At 35.7% G+C, this 20,423-nt stretch overlaps 1 pseudogene; it reads right to left on the reverse strand.

Moving 5' to 3' along the window:
* Positions 1 to 13,545: 13,545 nt before the first annotated feature.
* LOC121029170 (glyceraldehyde-3-phosphate dehydrogenase-like) lies at positions 13,546 to 14,832 on the reverse strand (annotated as a pseudogene).
* Positions 14,833 to 20,423: the final 5,591 nt, after the last annotated feature.

Below are 20,423 nucleotides of genomic sequence, written 5' to 3' on the forward strand. Positions count from 1 at the left end.
AAGTTAATAACAGATTTCATACAGATCAGTGGCTGCATAGAAAAGTTTCTGAATGATCACTGGGGATTGTAATGATTATGAGATATACTTTAACAACCATGGGATGAGACAATGTTGATTTGCACTACAGAGAAAGACAAAGCAATTATGAATAATAACATGAAAACCTTTTAAAAAACATATAAAAAGGATTTATTGCCTTTAAAATGCAATTAAATGGCAGGATAAAATACACCCTATCTGAATTTTTGTGAAAAATTTAGAAAATTTCCAAAAACAAATCTATAGCAAGAGGATAAGATAAATGAAACTTCTCTAGACTCTTGTAAGACATTGAAGCATAGATTTCTCCAACAGGAAGGGGTAAAATAAACACTTTTCTTTCGCAACTTCAAATGCCTGATCCTTTCAAGTTACAAAGATCCTGTGAACATGGTAATAACCATAGGACTAGAGCCAAAGATGACTGCACACCTAGAACCTCTCCAGGCAAACTACAAATTGAAATAAGGAAGTGAGGGAGTAAAGTATAGCATATGCATTTTATGTGGTAATATGCAACCATTAAAAATGAAGATGCTGAAGACCTCAAGATAACTTAGGAAGTATTTCTGCTATAATGTTCTGTTAAAAAATCACAACACTCGGGGCGCCTGGGTGGCTCAGTTGGTTAGGCTGTGCCATCTCTTGATCTCAGCTCAGGTCATGGTCTCTCGGTTCGTGATATCTAGCCCCACAATGGGCACCCCATTGCCAGCACGGAGTCTGCTTGGCATTCCCTCTCTCTCCTTCTCTTTGTACCCCCGCCTTTCTGTCTCTCTCTCTCTAAATAAATAAATAAACTTAAAAAAAAATCACAGCCCCAAATAGATATCAAATAGTAACCAGAACAGAAGAACTAATGGAAGGAGACACACAAAGAGGTTAACAATGAATGGCTTTGGGTCATGGAAGAACAGGAGAAATTTTTTCTTTATTAGTAACTTTTTTCTATATTTAGAAATTATTTAATAAATATTTTTTAACTAAAGTTTCTTAACATGGCTTCTAAAAATGCATCTGGCTGCACAGATAGGCTACAATAATGGGAAGGGACAGGAAGGGATAGGGTACCGTCAACAATGATGGTAGAACATATTAGAGTTTGAATCAGGTGAAGATTGAATTAGGTGAACTTATTAGAGATATCTAAGCCCCAATCTGGAAAATAGTCATCTTATTAATAGTTCAATTACCACAATTACGCTGAAAGATTCAATGTTTAATGGAAGTCATACTTTTCTAGTTAAGTCTAGTCTTACAATGGTATGGGGGAAAGGGGAAAAAATAGAACAAGGAGACGGGAATCAGAATGCAAGGGGTTGTGGAGACTAGAGGGGTAGAAGGCACAGGAGCAAATAAATTTGTCAGGCCTCAAAGAAAGGGTGAGAGTTGAGCAAAGCTCTAAAAGGGGATAAAGGGGCTAGTCAAGTGGATATATGGCAGAAACTGTTTTAAATAAATTGACATATTGCTTTCTTTTTGAAAGCTTCTGGAATTCTAAGTGACACTAACACAAACAACTGCTTGACTTCTCTGGAACATTTACACAAATGACCTTGTAGCTCTCATAATAAAAGTTAGTTTCTATTCTAGGTTGCTGGCTGAAATTATTATTCTATTAGGATTTTATTCTATATTAATATGTTATTAGTCCTTTGGGAGTTACCAAGAGAAACTGCTCAATGATAACAGCCTCATTAATACCTCCTAGTGAAACACTTAAAAAGTTCTTTATTGATCTTGGTTCCAAATACATCAAAATGCTGTATTACATTTTTGTTGAACTATTCACCCTACTGGCATTTTCAGGTGAATAAGCTCATTCCCAGTTCAAAAGTCCTTCTCCTTGAGCTCCAAGTAGAGTGAAGAAATAAAACTGACCCACCTGGAAGATATAGGATAACTTTTTTCAAGCTTCTTACTCTCTTTTTAATATTTAATTCCATTTTCTATATTATGAATATGCTACTGGTCATTTATATATCTTTAAAATATGAAAATTATGCACAGACATTGAGAGTGAGAAAACCTCAAGAATAAAAATTTCGATGAATATAAAGTCTACTGTTTTAAAGCCCTAGATCTACATTCGCTACTCTAGGACTAGTTCAAATCACAACTAAATAAATGACTTTCCACATTGGCTCTCAGGTTTTGATTCTGAGATCTTTAAAAAAATTGTTTTAAATGTTTATTTATTTTTGAGAGAGATAGAGACAGAGTGTGAGCAGGGGTGGGGCAGAGAGAGAGGAGACAGAATCCAAAGCAGGCTCCAGGCTCTGAGCTGTCAGGGTAGAGCCCCACATGGGGCTCAAACTCACGAACCATGAGATCATGACCTGAGCTGAAGTCGGATGCTTAACCGACTGAGCCACCCAGGCACCTCTGATTCTGAGATCTTGAATGAGTTTTATTCTAGCCCCAGTGAAGATCTATTTAAATCATAGTTCCTGACATGGAATATGTATCTACTTTCTCCATGCTATTGAAATGAAAGCATGCTAATTGGTAAATAATTACTTTATGTTTATTTGGGAGGCTGCATGATATGCAACCAACTGGTTGTGACCCAAAGAGTGTATCATCACTGTCGTATATGCAGTCATCCATAAATAAGGCTTCCATTTGCCATGTCACTATCAAGGGCCATATGGCGAGTTATAATATTCTAGCTTATTTCCCAGAAAATGACTGAAATCACTAATATCAAGTTAATAGCCGAAATGATTATTTAAATGTCTTATTTCTATCTGTATAGTTTTCTGACTTCTAAGAAAATCCACAGCGAATGGACTGGAAGGTAGACAGCATTAAATGATTTACAATGGTGTGCATAAATGGTACCATGCTAGTGCTTTATGATACGTGATTAGGGCAGGGAGGCAAATAAATCTTTAATAAAATATTTCGCATCATGTCTTATTCAGACAATTGGTTAAAATTACTGAATTTAACTGACTCTTGCTTTATTTTCTTTCAAACATAGATATAAACTCAAACTTTTAAGGTTATCCTCTGTTTAAGAATAGAGACTTATGTTTTATATTTAACACAAAAAAGTATTACAACAGCATCACAGCATGTTATTTGAAACACCAGAAAGTGCCATACAGTTTACTATGAGCCTGTGACTAAGGTCATTCCCTCATCCCTCCTTTTATATGAAATAACTTATCAGAGTAAAATAAGATTTAAGTAACTAAAATAACTATGTTATATTAGATTTGGCAGAAAGGTAGAGAACTTCAATTCTTTAGCATTTACGATTCCAAATTTTATCACAATTGAAATCAGGAAGGCATATAAAAATCCCAAATTAAAAAAATAATAATAACTATTTTCTTATTACCCATGCAGTTAGATCTACCATATGTTGAACAGATTTTTATACTTTTACCTAAAAAATTTTTCTTCAGCTGTTATTCTTTGAAGGTCGTTCCACTGACCTGTCTAAAATTTGTGAGATGAAAATAGACTTATATTTGTAAAAGCTAATCTAATTAGCCAGGCTTCAATATTTTTTGCCAATATTTATTTTGGCAAAAGTAAATAAGCCTGTATTATGCTGTTATGTTATGAATTATATTGAAAACAGTCTATAACACACTAATAGTTTTTACAAATCCACTCTTCACCCTTCTAAAACACCAACAAAATTCAATTAAAATTTTACTTTGGGAGACAGATCTGTGGATGAGGAAAAAAAAGTGTTCATAAGCTAAGAATATGCTCCTCCTTTTAACTGATTATACTCAAGCCTGTTAAAAAAATGTACAGTAAATGAGCTGCACATATTTCATTGTATTGCTATAAAAGGGATTCATTGGAGGTGACTAGATTCTTATTATTAGTGTTCAAAGGTCATAGAAAAAAAATTGGAGCTAAATTAAAAAATTCTTTTTCCCAAAAGTCTCTCTTATAAAATAGTAAAAATTCTCACTAACAACAGAAAGTTTAAATTTTACCATATTCTCAGAGCTCACATAGGATCTTCAGTTTTTGTGCCAAACACTTCCATTTCTAAAAGCTCTTTCATTTTCTCTTCTATATGAAAACAAAGTATTTTGATAATATAGCTAGAATTGAAGAAGGCATAGATGTTTACAATGCTGGGGTTTTTTCCTTGTGAATTTTCTTGTTAATTTCTTGTGAAATTACAAAGCCTAGTGCTTTACTGGCCTCTATTGTTGTAATCTGGGTATAACACTTCTGCACAGGATGTAGTATAAGTCATCTTGATATTTTTCAGTGAAGAAATTATAGGTAGTCCAAAGTTTTAAAGATGCCATAGAAGAAGAATCTGGTTGCTTTCAGATTATACAAAGAAAATTAAGTAATTCATTTAAAATAATATATAACATATGCGACTGCCACACAGTAAACATGTATTTATGTCAGAAAAAAAAGTCACCTTTTACTAGTTGAGTTTGCAAATAAATTAGATGTTTCTTCTTGTCCCAGATCACATATGTTCCTTGAAAATAAACTAAACATGGTCTGGCAGAAATCCTTGGTGTATTTTGCCGGATGTGTTGTTCGTATCAATCTGCAACGATGAAGAGAGATTGTGTGAAGCAGTCAATATATACTTCACTGAAAAACACGTGCAGGCCATAATTACTTTAGACTCCAAAATCAAGTCCAGGAATCAAGTCTCTTATCTTCTCTGTGTAGGGATGTTAACAATTTAAAGATCAACTCTACCAAATGCTAGTCAGGTAACATAATTCAGTTTTATGCTCGATGAAATACCAAGGCACACCATATTACTAGAGATCTGTTCTCATGATATATTAACTCTTTCCTTAAACTTCATTTGCATGGTTAGAGACAATATAAATAACAAAAAGATGCTTTCTAGAGTGTCAGAGTAAAGAGTGGTTGTGAACCTGAGGAATTGTCTTTAAAAAGTCATTAAGTATGAGCTAATCATTTTGGTCTTGGTGTCAAAGTCATCATCTTTGCTGAAACTAACCCTTGGTAGGTCACACCATTGACTTTACAGGCAGACCTTTGCTGCCCAGCTATTGTCTAGATCAGTTCTGTCCAAATGAAATGTGATATAAACCACATATGTAATTTTTTAAGTAAAAGAAGCCAGTGAATTTAATTTTAATAACATTTATTTGACCCAGTGCACTCCAAATATTATCATTTCGTATCTTATATAATCAATATGAGGTGATATGCCTTCTTTTTTAATGCTAAATTTTGAAATCCAGGATGTCATTTACATTTATCCACATCTCAATTCAGAACAGATATACTTCGGGGCGCCTGGGTGGCGCAGTCGGTTAAGCGTCCGACCTCAGCCAGGTCACGATCTCGCGGTCCGTGAGTTCGAGCCCCGCGTCGGGCTCTGGGCTGATGGCTCAGAGCCTGGAGCCTGTTTCCAATTCTGTCTCTCCCTCTCTCTCTCTCTGCCCCTCCCCCGTTCATGCTCTGTCTCTCTCTGTCCCAAAAATAAATAAACGTTGAAAAAAGAACAGATATACTTCAAGTTATCAGGAGCTACATGTGGTTAATGGCTCCTGTATTGACGCGTAGCTCTAGATCTTTGGTGAGTACGGTGGTTTTCCCTCTCTAGTGACCAATGCCCTGGAGAATCACACATTGTACACAGAAGAAGACAGTGCAATAACAGCTTATGCTGCCAGAAGCTGCAGGGCACACCACCTGGATGAGGCAGGATAACCTATCCAATAAGTATTTGAATACCTGTTATGTCACTCTTCATCAGTGAACAAAATAAAGTAGAAATTATGAGCATGGACTGTGGTTACAGTCTGCCTAGATTTCAATCTCAGCTCCAAACCTGATAAGCTCTAGGTTCTGGAATGTTTTAGTTAACCTCAGTGTTTCCGTTTTTTAATCTAGAAAATGGACGGGATAATAGTACTCATTATAAAAGGCAGCGATGAAGATTAAATGGGTGTACTTGAAAAGGGAAGGGAAGAGAAGGGAAGGAAGCATCGAAGGGAGGAAAGAACACCTCTTCTCAAGGATCCCAAATTCCTGACTTTGAAGGAGATGATAAAATAATCAGTATGCATGAAAGTGTTAAATGCTAGGGATAAAAACCTTAAAAAGGAAGTGAGGTAACTGTTTTGAAGCCTGGGGGCATGTATGCAAATCTTACAAGATTGTTTAAAGAGGATCTTATAGAGATAGTGATATTTGAGCAAACACTTGCAAGTGTCAAGGAAGTGAGCTATGTGTATAAATAGTTTTCTAGGCAGAGAGAATTGTAAATGAAGGTTCCTTAACTCAGGTGTATACCTTGTGTTATCAAGCAAGAGTCAGGAGACATATGAGACTCGGAATGAGCAACTAGAAGAACAGGAGATATGGGCAGAGAGGAATTAAGTGACCAGATTATAGAAGTTCTTGTAGACCACTACAAATACTTGAGCTGTTAATATATGAAGTAGAAAGACTATGAAATACAATCTTATACAGTCTTATGAAGGATTGTAGGTGGCTGTTCTGCTGAGAAAACACTGTGCAAAGCAAATGAAGAAGTGTAAAAATTAGAAAATGTTTTTTTTTTTTCTTTCTAGGAAGGTGGTATTGATACTATAGTCACGTTCCAAGTATAGTTTGAAGATGGAGCCAACAGAATTTGCTGACAGATTAATTATAAGGTATGAAAGAAGGAGAAGAATTAAAGATTATGTTAAGATTTGCTTGTGTAATTAGAAGAATAAAATTGCCACAGGTTACTTTGGAAAAGTATTGACAGAGGAGCAGGTTTAGAAGTGAAAAGAAGGAATTCTGTTTTGAATTGTTACTTTTAAGATATTTATTTAAGTATCTTATAAACGGGAGCCCTGTAAAGTAAAAATTAAAAAAAGAGAGAGAGAGAGAATAAAGCAACTTGTTTTTTTTACAAGCCAGGTGAAAGCCATGTTCCAAGAAAGAGGAAACAAACCGTTGTATTAAGTGTTGCTAATGAGTCAAACAAGTGAAAACTGAGATTTAACTATTACATTAAATACCAGAATCGAGAGAAGCTTGCTTTTGAAATTGGAGACATAAGACTGGAGGTGAAGAACCCAGCAGAATGGAGAAAAATATGATTTGGGGGAAAAAAGAGAAAATTGCTGGAATGATGGGGTTAGGTAGGTAAAATAGGATGGATTCTAGTTACACAAGCAGAGGGCATGACCATGGCTAGGCTCACTGAGAATTCATCCAGAGGAACAGGAGGAAAGACAGAATATTTGCACAGATATAATTGTAGATTGTAGATATGATGGGGAACATGGAGAATTTTTCCTCCAATTGCATCTATTTTATCAGTGAGTAAGGGTAAGTGTGGATCAACAGTCCTTGAAGAGAGGAGATAGCAGGAACTAGTCACATGGAAGAGTGAATTGTAAAGAGTAGCATGATTGCTGGGTTGCACAAAGAACTGAATTGAGATTTAGGACTATAAGAACAAACCAGGATCCTTGGACAAATCTTTCTGGGGTCATGACCTCTCCATCTTAGAGAGTTCACATGAAATACTCTGTCTCTCTAGTTGGAACATTGTATGAGACTGTGGTAAAAAATGTGTGGCTCTGTCTCACCTCGGTTGACTTCCAGTCCAGATAAAACATGTTGTGATTGGAAATTTTTCAGTGATTTTTAAATGTATTTAAATATATTCCATTCTGGTATTAGTCTATCTCTTATCTAAGAACAATTGGAATTCATGCTCATGGGACTATCCCAAAGGGGAATTGTCACTTCTTTGGTTACAGAAGATTTTCTGGAAAAGTTGTCTGTGCTTCCAAAACTTTAGTGATTTGCAAAGTACTTCAAGATTTTGTTCTTATCTGATTGTGTTGAATGGAATGAAGCCAATCTGACTGTTCATCAATTGTTGAGTACTTTACGTAAATATTGGTAGCCTCTGCTGTTAGAGGTTAGTAGGAGCTCTGTATATTCTCTCCCATCATCTCATTGCCAGCTGGTGTGCTACAATAACTGTAAATCTTATTCCAATTCTGACAAACATACAAGCATTGGCTAGAAATCCAACTCAAAAAGCCAAGCCATGTGTTCATATAGGTTTAATGAAAATCTCACTCTCTGTCCTGATACATTCTAGGGAGCACTTTGATAGGATGCTTCATTCAGAGGTAGAGGTAACAATATTCTGATGGTAGGATCAGCCAAAACTTTAGTCAGGCTGGTTGGAAGACTCCATTTAGTGAGGACTCCCATATATGAGAACGTTAGACTTGCTAATTTCTTACAAGTTACTCATGCAAGGGTGGGGAACCGGTAAAATCTTTCTAGTCTTACCATGTCTTTTAACACCACTCATCTCATTGATAAAAAAAATATTGCTAACATCTCTAATAACAATTCTTAACCCCTGCCCATATATATTCCAATAACAGTATTGGAGTATTGGAGCATTCTGAAGTGTTGATTCCTGATTCAGATAATGTGAATGCTAACCAAACACACCTTGGTTATAGTTAATGGTTAACTAAAACAGACAAACTCACACTCATACAATATTTAGTTTACGTGGTGCCATTGCTCTTCACTATTCAATATCAGGGCCAGATAACATTGCATCACACACCAGTACCCTTAATTCGTACTATTTGCGTATATGTATATATAATCTAACTTAACTTCTTCCCGGTCAATATATATGTGAAATAATAAATTTGATGACTAGTTAGATTTGATTATAATAATGCATTTTTAATACATGCATGACTCTTTAAAATGTTCTTCTGTAGACAACCTAAATGAGGATACACTTTGAAAATTTAATGACTTTTTTAGTATTCATCAAGGTAAATACAGTTTTCAATATGAAAATTGTTGTTTTTGGAATAGCATAAATCTATCAAGTATTAATTAATATAGAGTACAAAGCACAAGATGAGCCAAATTATCTCTTTGGTAGCCTACTGGAGCATATTTTATACCAAAAACATATCTTTTAAAAAAATTGTAATTACATTATTCATTTTCTATAATTCCATTGCACCAAATCTGTCTTAATACTCCTTTGACAAAATGTCTGAAAATAGAGTAATTATATTTCCCTTGCTTGAATTATTTTTAATTAATATATTGCTTCTCTAATAATTAGTGGTAAAACAAATTTCATTCAAATAAACTTAAGATATCAGTGGAAAACTCTTATTATGCCAAATGGAAGAAAATTTTTCTTTTAGGAGTTTCAGATTTATTAATTCTGTAGAGAAATAAATAGGGCATTTTTCATGATAATACTTATTCCTATTGTATGGTCTTCATTTTCCTGTGTAAGTCAAAGTATTCTATGAAGATTTATTTTCTAGTTACCTTTCCCTGCTCTACACTGTTCCAGTATAAATACAAATGCTCCTCTTCAACCATTCATATGATCACAAACAGCATTCTAAGCTTTTATTTAATAATTATTAACTTAATAGGCCTACAAAATATTTGATACAAAATAAAACACAGGGCAAAAGACAGAAGTTTAAAATATGAGGCAGTATGAACAAAGGAGAGAAAAAGAGGAAAAACAATGGTAATAAAAGGGGAGGATAGAGATGAAAGGAGCGGAAAAACAGAAAAAGATGGAGGTAGAGACAGATCCATGTATGAGATTATGCTCTCCGGTTAAGTTCGTTCCAAAACTCTGGAATTCAAAAATTAAATACAACAAAAATTAATTCAAAACGGACCATACACTTAAATGTAAAATCCAAAGTTTTAAAACTCCTAGAAGATAATACAAAAGAAACCTAGGTACCCTTGGGTATGATGATGCCTTTTCAGGTATAACACCAAAAAGATGATCCATGAATAAAATAATTGATAATCTAGACCTCATTAAAATTAAAAACTTTTGCATTGTGAGAGACAATGTCAAGAGAATCAGAGGGAAAAAAAGGGTCATAGACTGGAATAAAATTTTTGCAAAAGATACACATCTGATAAATGATAGTTATCAAAAATATATAGAAATACTTTAAATTCAGCAATAAGAAACCAATCTGATTAAAAAGTGGGCCAAACACCTTAACAGACACCTCACCAAAGAACATAATGCACATGGCAAATAAACGTATGAGAAAGTCATCATATGTCATCAGGAAAATGCAAATTAAAACAAGATACCACTACACATCTACTACAATGGCCAAGATCCAAAACACTGACAGCACCAAATGTTGGTGTAGGATGTAGAACAGCAGAAATTCTCATACATTGCTAGTGGAAAAGCAAAATGGTACAACCACTTTGGAGGATTGTTTGGCAGGTTTTTTACAAACATACTTTAACCACAAAATCCAGCATTCATGCTCCTTGGTATTTATGCAAAGGGGTTGAAAATTTGTGTCCACATAAACACCTGCACACTTTGCTTTGTTTGTAGCAGCTTTACTCATAATTGCCATAGCTCGGGAGCAACCAAGGCATCCTTCCGTAAGTGATGGTGAATAAACTGACGTAATTCAGACAATGGAATATTATTCATCACTAAAAAGAAATTACCTATCACAATCAGAAAACCATAAAAACAAAAAAAAACATGAATGAACTTTAAATGAATCTTACTAAATGAAAAAGCGCCAATGTGAGAAGGCTACATATAATTCCAACTATGTGACATTCTGGAAAAGGCAAAAATATGGACAAAATAATAAAAGCCAGTGTTTTCCAGGGGTGGCAGATAACATTGGCAAAGAGATAAATAGGCAAAGAAAGAAACAAATAGGCAAGCACAGAGGATTTTTAAGGCTGTGAAAACACTCTGATGCTCTCATGGTGGATGTATGTCATTGTATGCTTGTCCAAACCCATGGAATGTGTAACACCAAGAGTGAACCTAAAGGTAAATTATGGACTTTGGGTGATTATGATTCATCGATTTAAGATCATCCTTGGTAAAAATGTACCACTCTGATGAGTGATGTTGATAATGGTGGAAGCATGTGTGGAAGAAGGAAGTGTGTGGAAAATCTCTGTGTCCTCTTAATTTCATGGTAAACCCAAAACTGCTCTAAACAGAGTTTATAAAAACTGCAACATTCACAAGGGAGATTTTAAGATTAGAAAAACCTCAGGGGGAAAATAATATGAGAGTGTTATATCTAAGGAGACCTGCTTCCCCTTCAATATCTCTGTTCCTGACGCTCACTCTCATCTGCTGACTTTATTTCTTCTTTACCAAGAAAATTGAAGCAATCAGGAAAAAAAAAAAAACTTTTATAGATTACCCGTACTATATCTATCAACTGTCTACATCTCTGCCCATGTACTTTCTCCTTGTTTCTACAGATAGGCTGAAAATGCTCCTGGCTAAAGCTATTTCTTCAATTGTGCAACCGCCCCAATGCCTTCTTGCCTATTTAAAAATACTGTTCTAGCAATACTCTCCTTATTTCCATGATTGACAGTTTTATCATTTATAAATTATGATTCTATCAGAACAAGTATTTACTATTTCTCTCATCATTAAAAAGTAAATTGCCTTTTGACCTCACTTTACCTTCCAGGACAGCCCTATTTCTCTCCTCCTATTACAGCAAAATTCCTTGAGAGATTTCTCTATACTTGCAATCTTTAATTTCTCCTTTCCCATTTTTTTATGTACCCACTAGTTTAGGATTTCATCTCACTCCCTCTACAGCTTTCTTAATAGCACCAGTAACTGACTCTTTACTAAATCTTCAGGACACTACATACTTTGGCTTTTCTCCTGCCTCTCAACACCCTTATCACTCTCTTTTTCACAGGTCTTACTTATCAGGTCTTCAACTTCTAAGTGTTGGTATACCTTAAGGCTCATTCCTCAGATGGTTTCTCTAATCTTTCTTCCTGCTTCAGAATCACATCTAACAGTTTATCTATATGCCCAAGTTTATACTTCCAGCCAGACTTTTCCCTTGAACACTAATATATCTATTAGTTTTGTATTATTGCTATAACAAATTACCACAAAACAAGTTTAAAACAATGCAAATTTATTCTCATACAGTTCTGAAGGTCACCAATCTAACATCACAGTATCAATAGAGCACTTTGCTTTTGGAGATTTGGGGAAAGAATGCATTTGTTCCTTGGATTTTCAGCTTCTAGAATTTTTCTGCATTCCTTATCTCATGGCCATATGTTTGTATTATTCCAACCTTTTGCTTCCACTATCACATCTCCTGCTACTGACTCTGATCTCCTCTCTCCATTTTATAAGAACCTTTATGCTTACATGGGCTCATATGGATAATCCAGGATAATCCCTCCATCTCAAAATTCCTAATCACATCTGTAAAGCCCTTTTTGCAGCATAAAGGATCATTTACAGGTCCTAAGGATTAGAACATGAACATTTTTGAGGGGTCATTATTCAGTCTGCTACAATATCCAATGCCAACTGAAGCCTCTATTTGAATGCCATCTCAAACATAAAATGGCCAAAACTGAGCTTTTGAAATTCTATCACAAACCACCACCTCTGTTAATTGCAACTCCATTCTTAAAATTTCTTGGTCAAAATGTTTGAAACCATCTTTGATATATCTATTTCTGTAAAAGTCCCAAACACAATTCTTTAATAAGCCAACCTTATTGGATATGTCTTCAAAATTCAGAATGTTATCACTTTTTACCACTTCCAGTCTCACTAACCTGGACCATGCCACCATTCCTCCTATCTATATTATAGCAATAGTTTTGCTTCTGGTGCCTTGTAATCGATTCTCAACACAATAGGCAAAAATAAATATTAAAACTGATATCAAATCATGTTGCTTTTCTGATTAAATGTGTTACCACCCAATTTTTAGCAAAAAATAAACTTAACAAGAGATTGCCTAGATGTTAAACATACATGATAAATCCATGAACACCCTTAAATGCTTTAAGATTTTATTTTTGACTCTGGATTTTTGTAGACTTGCTCTTAACTAAAGTTGGCTATGATACAATTGGTTTATATTGAAAGATGGTACCAATAACCCCAGGAATTTGTATTTTACTCTACAGATAATATTGACCATATCACGTTGTGTTCTATATAATGAATACAAACTATAGATTAAATGCCTTATGTTACCTGAATCAAGATAAATTATACTTCTGAGAAACTGATTTTTCCTTTTGAATATTTGACCTCTTAACTAGTTATATCCTCCCTTGCATTAGATACTAGGAAGAATGGAGTCAAATGAATGTCTTCTGATTTACAAATATGTCCTTATGAACATGTGTTTTGTCTATTGATAGTATACCTGACCTTTCTTGTTTTTTCTACCATCTTTCCTTGGATTGACCATTTTTGCTTATTTATTTATTTTGGGGGGGCTGGATACAGTATACTTTATGGTACAAAACAAGGTACGCCAAACGCCTCCCCTTCTTAAGGGGTTATGTGATAGAAACTGTGAAGAGTTCGGGAGATTCTCAGTGTGTTGGAGGATGAGTTGGGGCAAGGATTCCCCAGCAGTTAAGGGCCTCTCTCTTCCTCTCTCACTGTGGTGGTAGTCCAGGGGACTCTTACTCCTTGGACACCGTGTAGACCATGAGGTCAACCACCTGGTTGCTGTAGCCAAATTTATTGTCATACCATAAAATGAGTTTGAAAAAGTGGTCATTGAAGGCAATGATCCTCAATTCTGGCCCCAGCATCAAAGGTGGAAGAGCGAGTGTTACTGTTAATGTTGCAGGAGACACTGAGGCGCCTGTATGGCTCAGTCAGTTGAGTGCTTAACTCTTGATTTTACCTCAGGTCATGATCCCAGGGTCGTGGGATTGAGCTCTGCATCAGGCTCTGCACTGAGCATGGAGCCTGCTTGGTATTCTCTTTCTCTCTCTCTCTCTCTCTGTATCTCTCTCTGTCTCTCTCCCTCTCTTCCTCTCTCCGTCTCCCTCTCCCTCTAGCCCTTTTCCTGCTCATGTGTTCTCTCTCTTTGTCTCTGTCTCCCTCTTTCTTAAAAAAATAGTTGCAAGAAACAATCTGGTCCTCAGTGTAGCCTAGGATGCCCTTGGGTATGGTCCTCTGATGCCTGCTTCACCACCTTCTTGATATTATCATATTTGGCAGCTTTCTCCAAGAAGCAGGTCAGATCCATGACTGACACATTGAGAATGGGGACACCAAAAGCTATGCCAGTGAGCTTCCCATTCAACTCAGAGGTGACCTTGCCTACAGCCTTGGTAGTGCCAGTAGAAGCAGGGAGGGTGTTCAGGGCAGCCTCTTGGGCAACATGCCACCGTTTCTTAGAAGGCCTGTCCATGCTCTTCTGGATGACAGTGATAGCATGGACTGTGGTCATGAGTCCCTCCACGATGCCAAAGTTGTCATAGATGACATTGGTCAGAGGGGTCAAGCAGTTGGTGGTGCAGGAGGCATTGCTGACGATCTTGAGAGAGTTGTCATACTTCTGGTTCACACCCATCACAACCATGGCATGCACAGGCATGGCAGAGATGTTGATCCCCTTGGCTTCACCCTTTAAGTGAGTCCAGACTTCTCCATGGTGGTGAAGACTCCAGTGGACTCCACAACATACTCAGCACCAGCATTACTCCATTTGATGTAGGCAGGATCTCGTTCCTGGAAGTGGAGATATGCTTTCCATCTATGACAGGCATTCCATTCTTAACCTTGACTGTGCTGTGGACTTTGCCGTGGGTGGAATCATACTGGAACACATAGACCCTATAGTTGAGGTCAGTGAAGGGGTCATTGATGGCAACAATATTCACTTTGCCAGAGTTAAAAGCAGCCCTGATGACCAGGTGCCCAATACTGCCAAATCTGTTTACTCTGAAAACCACCATTGTGTCTTGGGGATGCAGCTGTCACTGCACCAGAATATGTGGCTGTCTCTCAAATGGGGAGGAGCAGAGAGCACTTTTGTTTACTTCTAATGTGGTCATATAGCAAGCATTTTAAAAGTCATCTTAAATCCTTCTTGGAACAACATGAAGTATATAAAAAACGTTAGTAAGGTGTTTAGTGACCAGTGCTTATTAAACCCTCCTTCCCATTCTAGGGCGATAGAATTCCCCATCACCTACAGGTTTAAATTCAGACTCCTAAGCAAGGATAAAAGCCCTCGTGATATGGCCTTGCTCTGTGTCTAGGATTAGTTTTCACCTTTCTATATTCCAGGCACTTAGGATTCCCTGCCTTGATAAGACCACACACTTGCTTTTAGCCTTCCTCCACAATTATTAATACTAAATATAAGCACTTAGTAAGGCTTTTTGTTGGCAGTTATCCAAAATAACCAATGTGTCCATTTATAAACTTTTGAGAGGAGTGTGTTAGAAATCATTCTCTCATGCTTGTAGTCAAGAAAATTATATCATCTCAGTGGGAAGTAAGGTGTATTCAGACATCTACTAAGAAGCAGTCACAGACATGTCTATGTGTCAAGGAGATCTTTCATGTACATGCCCTTTCTTAGCTGTGGGTAAATAAGGAGTCTTTGGTTTATGACTGCAGCTACTAATGTTAAATACCTAATATTTTGCAACTCTCCCTCTCATTATGAACTGCAAATGGTTGACTTTAAAAAGCCACCTAATTTTGAGCTTTATATTGTTGTTGTTTTTGGGTTGTAAGGTGTTTTACAATCACTCTCTCATTTGATCCTCCCCAAATTCTATGAATTAGAAAAGATAGGTCTCTCTCTAAATTTTCATATGAGAAAACTGAGGCTTACCATTTATCTAAGTTGAAGGTGAAAGAATCAGAACCAGCTTTAAGATGAAGTCAGTTCTCTTTTCACTATACCATACTCCACAAGTTGTCCCTGTGTATATATGCTTGTTTTGCAATGATTTATAGTTATGCCTCTTTCCATGACTATAAATCATTGCAAAACATTGTATTAATTGCATTGCAAAACTAAGTATTAATGTTTTAACTGAAAAAGATAAATGAACTTCTGGAATATCTTGAAACCATTTGAGCATCTATATTTTTTTTAATAACCCTATGACAGTAAATTTTCAAAACTGTATTTTTGGGGCTTTTTACTAGCATTTTATGTTTTTGCGGCTATTAGGGATTATTGTAATTTTGGAGTTGGATGTAATGTCTGTGCAGATACATGAAAATCACACATTAATATTCCTGACTTTATATTGATCTTTGAGAGCAGAACTTTGTATCATAAACTTTTGTTTCTTATATACCTAGTAGAGCTATACGCACCACAATAAGTATGTCAAACAAGACACCCTTGAACAGAGAATTATGACAAAAGAAAGTAAAACTGACTTACCATCATGTAATTTTGCTGTATCTTTCCTGAAAACATTCTAACTATAATAGTTTGGAAATCATTCATTTATTCATCCAGTGTCTATTTAAGTACTTCCTATGTGCCTGGCATATAATCTAAAACTGGTATTGATAAACTATGGCCCACTGGCCAAATCCGTTTGGCCACCTCTTTTTGTAAATAAAAGTTTAATTAAAAAAAATATGATAGTAAATCATGTTGTGTTTCTGCTTCAAGTCCTCAAAGGTCTTCCTGTATAATTTTTGAAAAAACCAAACAAACAAAACAAAGTTCTCATTATCTATATGCCCTGCTCCTCCAACCATGCCCCTAGTCTCTCTCTAGCCTCATATCCAGATTCTCTTTACCTTGCTCACCTGGCTCTAGTCACATTGGCTCTCTTCTATCTCCTGAACTTACCAGGCTCTGTTCTTCTCATACCTCTGCACTAGCTCCTCTTCCTGCAAGAATGTTTTTCTTGCTGATATCTTTATAATTTTTTCCTTTACTTCCTTCAGGGTTTTACACAAATGCTACTTCTCAGTAAGACCTTTCGTGGCCTTCTTATATGAAATATGAACCTCTTTAATAGCCGACACTCTTGCTTTACTTTTTCTCTTTCATAATTATTACCATTAATTCGCTAGATATTTCATTTGTTACTTACACCTCCCTCGTCCACAAAAAATATAAAATTTATAAGAGCAGAAAGTTTTGAGTAATATGGTCCACTACCGTATGTCCAATGCTGAAACAGTGCTTGAATCATAAGCACTGTTATCATAATTAACAAATTAAAAGTACAAAGTTGTTATTCAGAACTTTTTTCTGTGTGTTGTATTCAATGACAAAGGTTTAGATACCTACTCCTTATAATCTGTTCAGTCTTCCACAAAGACCATATATAAAGAAGTGACACGATTCTTCTGACTTTGAGAGCAATAGTTTGAGATTTCTTTCATTATTGTGTTTCTAAATGTCTTGAAAAATTTCTGTCCCGCATCAAGTGCCATTGGCTGCCATATAAAGATACTTCTCCAACAATTAAATTATGTTTAAGAAACCCTGTATATAATATTTTTTTAGTATATGGGACACATTATTCTTATCACATGAAATGCAACACAAGCTTTACTGGTGTAATTACTGTTATTTCAAGGGTTGGCCTGGGATGAGGTAATTGGGACAGTTACTGATTTTTGCTTTCAGCTCAGTCTCCAATAACTTAACACTAAGTCTGCACTTTTTAAAAAAATTTAGATGCTTTATTCATCATACGTTTTTACATTACTTTTTATTTCTTAAATATTGTATTAAATATTTACCTTAATTACTGATTTTTTTTTTTTTGGTAACCCTTTAAAAGTTTGCCCAAGGCAAGTGCCTCACTTTCCTTTCTGTCTACCCAGCTCTGTTTCATAGAAGCTCTAATGCAAGAATAGATAAATATAAAGAATACCTTTCATATACTCTTATTTGCTTAGCATATTCCACCTAGAGAAACTGGAACTATCTAGCATACCGACCAAGATGTTTTCTGCTCTCACCACAAAATTTGGACTCATATTTAGCACAAATATGAGGGGAGGGTGGTCATTGGTAAATGTTCAGCTTAAAAATCATAATAACCCTTAACAAAATCCATTTCAATCCTGAATTTAATTAATGAGAAAATCTGTATACAGAACAAATATTAAGTATGAGATTGCATATGGAAATTCAGAATCCCCCTGGACACCCAAGAGAGTACACTGAAAGCTATTAGAATTATTAAAAGGGTTCATTATACAGCCATATGAAAAGTACAGAAACTAACAACCTTTTTTCAGACCCGCACAAAGAAGTTAAGTTTTTTAATGCTTATTCATTTTGAGAGAGAGAGAGCGTGTGCCTGCATGTGCATGAATTGGGGAGGGGCAGAGAGAGAGAGAGACAGAGAGAGAGAGAGAGAGAGAGAGAGGACACAGAATCAGAAGCAGGCTCCAGGCTCTGAGCTGTCAGCACAGAGCCTGATGCAGGGCTTGAACTCACAAACCATGAGATCATGACATCAGCCAAAGTCGAACGCTTAACTGACTGAGGCACCCAGGAGCCCCATGAGAATGCTACAAATTTAAATTGTTACATTAACTCATAGGTTTAGGGTAATGCCAAATAAGGACCAGTGATACTTTTAGAACTTGAAGAAATTTGACTTTCAGAATGGCAGAGTAAGACCTCTGAAGATCCACTTCTCCATTAAAGCAACCAGAAGAACACTGACAAAAATGTCAAAACTATTTTTTCTGGAAAAAAAAAAGCCATGATTTTTTTTAATAACATTAAAAATCCTGTCTTGCTATATAATAGCTGTTAAAACCAGTAGTTTGAGGCAGAATGAATTAGGAGTGCCCATAAAGTCCCATTCCCAGAGATTTGTCACTAATTTACCTGTCTGGCAGCTTGCTAAAAAAGCACGATTCTCAGGATTTATCTTTATTTGGTCTTAGTCAAAACTCTCCCTTTGAATGAGGGGTCCTATCCTCAGGGTATTTGTCCAAAACAACCAGTAGCAATTGTTTAACTTCACATCTGTCTCAGGTGGCATTACTTGTTGGGGTTAGCAAAAGGCTGACCCAAATGCTTAAAAGGGAAAATTTGGAAACTAAGATGTTTGTAAGGAGCTTGAAAAGCTAAGGCATATTCCAGAAATCTTATAAGAAATCTAAAAACCCATGTTCAGGTCTATGTACATGTCCAGAAAAGAGATGGAAGGGCCCTAATAACTCAGCTGGGCCTGACCTTGAGACTCTGCAAGCAGAAAGTGAAAGCTAATGCAAAGGAATAAACTGATCCAGTAATATTGAAATTAAGCCACAACACACAAATTCAGCAAGGAAAGAGAGACATATTTGATCTAAGCATTAAATCTCAGTCTGTTCATTAGGTGACCACTAAAGAAATAAAGCATAGATTTCAGTGGCTACACATGACAAACGATGCAGACTGTACATAATTAATCCAGGAAAATCACTAAATGAACAGCAACATTAACAACAGCAAAGAAAACAAAAAACAAAAACAAAACAAAACCAAAAAATAGCAAACCTGGGGAAGAGGAATCTTATTTCTAGAATTGCCATGTAAATGATTGATTGATTTTTAACAGCCATTTGAGGTGTAATTGATACAGAAAATGCCACACATATTTAATATACAAAATTTTGTGAGTTTGAGCATAGGCATGCACCCATGAAACCATCATCACATTAAGATAATAAAGATATCAATCATCTTTAAAAGTTTCTTCACACCCCTTTGGTTTTTTGTTTTGTTTTGTGGTAAAAACATTTAAGAGATCTATCCTCCTAACAAAATTTTTAACTGCACAATACGGTATTGTTAATTATAGTCACCATGTTGTACCACAGATCTAGAAAAATATTGGTCTTGCATAACTAAAACTTTATACCCATGAACAACTCCCCATTTCCCCCTTCCCCTAACCCTGCCAACCACCATTCTACTCTCTGCTTCTATGAGTCTGCCTCTTTTAGATACCTCATGGAAGTAGAATCATGCAATATTTGCCCTTCTGTGACTAGCTTGTTTTTCATGTAGTGTAATTTTGCTGTTTAGGTAGATGCAGTATGTCTCTCTGAATTATAGCTACATAAATTTGATAAGAATGAAACATAAACTAAACAGACAAAAATTGCTTATAATAGTTTCTGTAGACTAAATATAGGTAATTTACTTAGGTTTTATTCTAAAACTACTTTCAGAAACCCCTTTAGGGGCCAAGACTTCATTTATTTATTACTTGCTAGATTAGTCATGTAACTCCAAGGAAAATATGGGTTTATTAACAGATATCATTACTCTAAACACAGGGTCAGAAGAATGATTGTTCCTTCCTAAAAAGTCATTTTATATGTGCTTCAAAAAAGAAAAGGAACATAAAATTTTTTTAAATCTCCTATGAGAACACTATTTCAAAGAAACTGAGTCCATAAGTGCAACAGAAACAAATTTGGATAATAAATCAATGTGCTTAATGTACTTTGAAACTTCAAACTACTACTTTATTTTTAAAGCACTTTATTTTTTAAACAAATATATTTAAGCCAGATTTTAATATATACATTACAATTCTAC

The sequence above is a fragment of the Herpailurus yagouaroundi genome, unplaced genomic scaffold, assembly GCF_014898765.1.
Source record: "Herpailurus yagouaroundi ecotype Mexico unplaced genomic scaffold, PumYag 139, whole genome shotgun sequence".
NCBI lineage: Eukaryota > Metazoa > Chordata > Mammalia > Carnivora > Felidae > Herpailurus > Herpailurus yagouaroundi.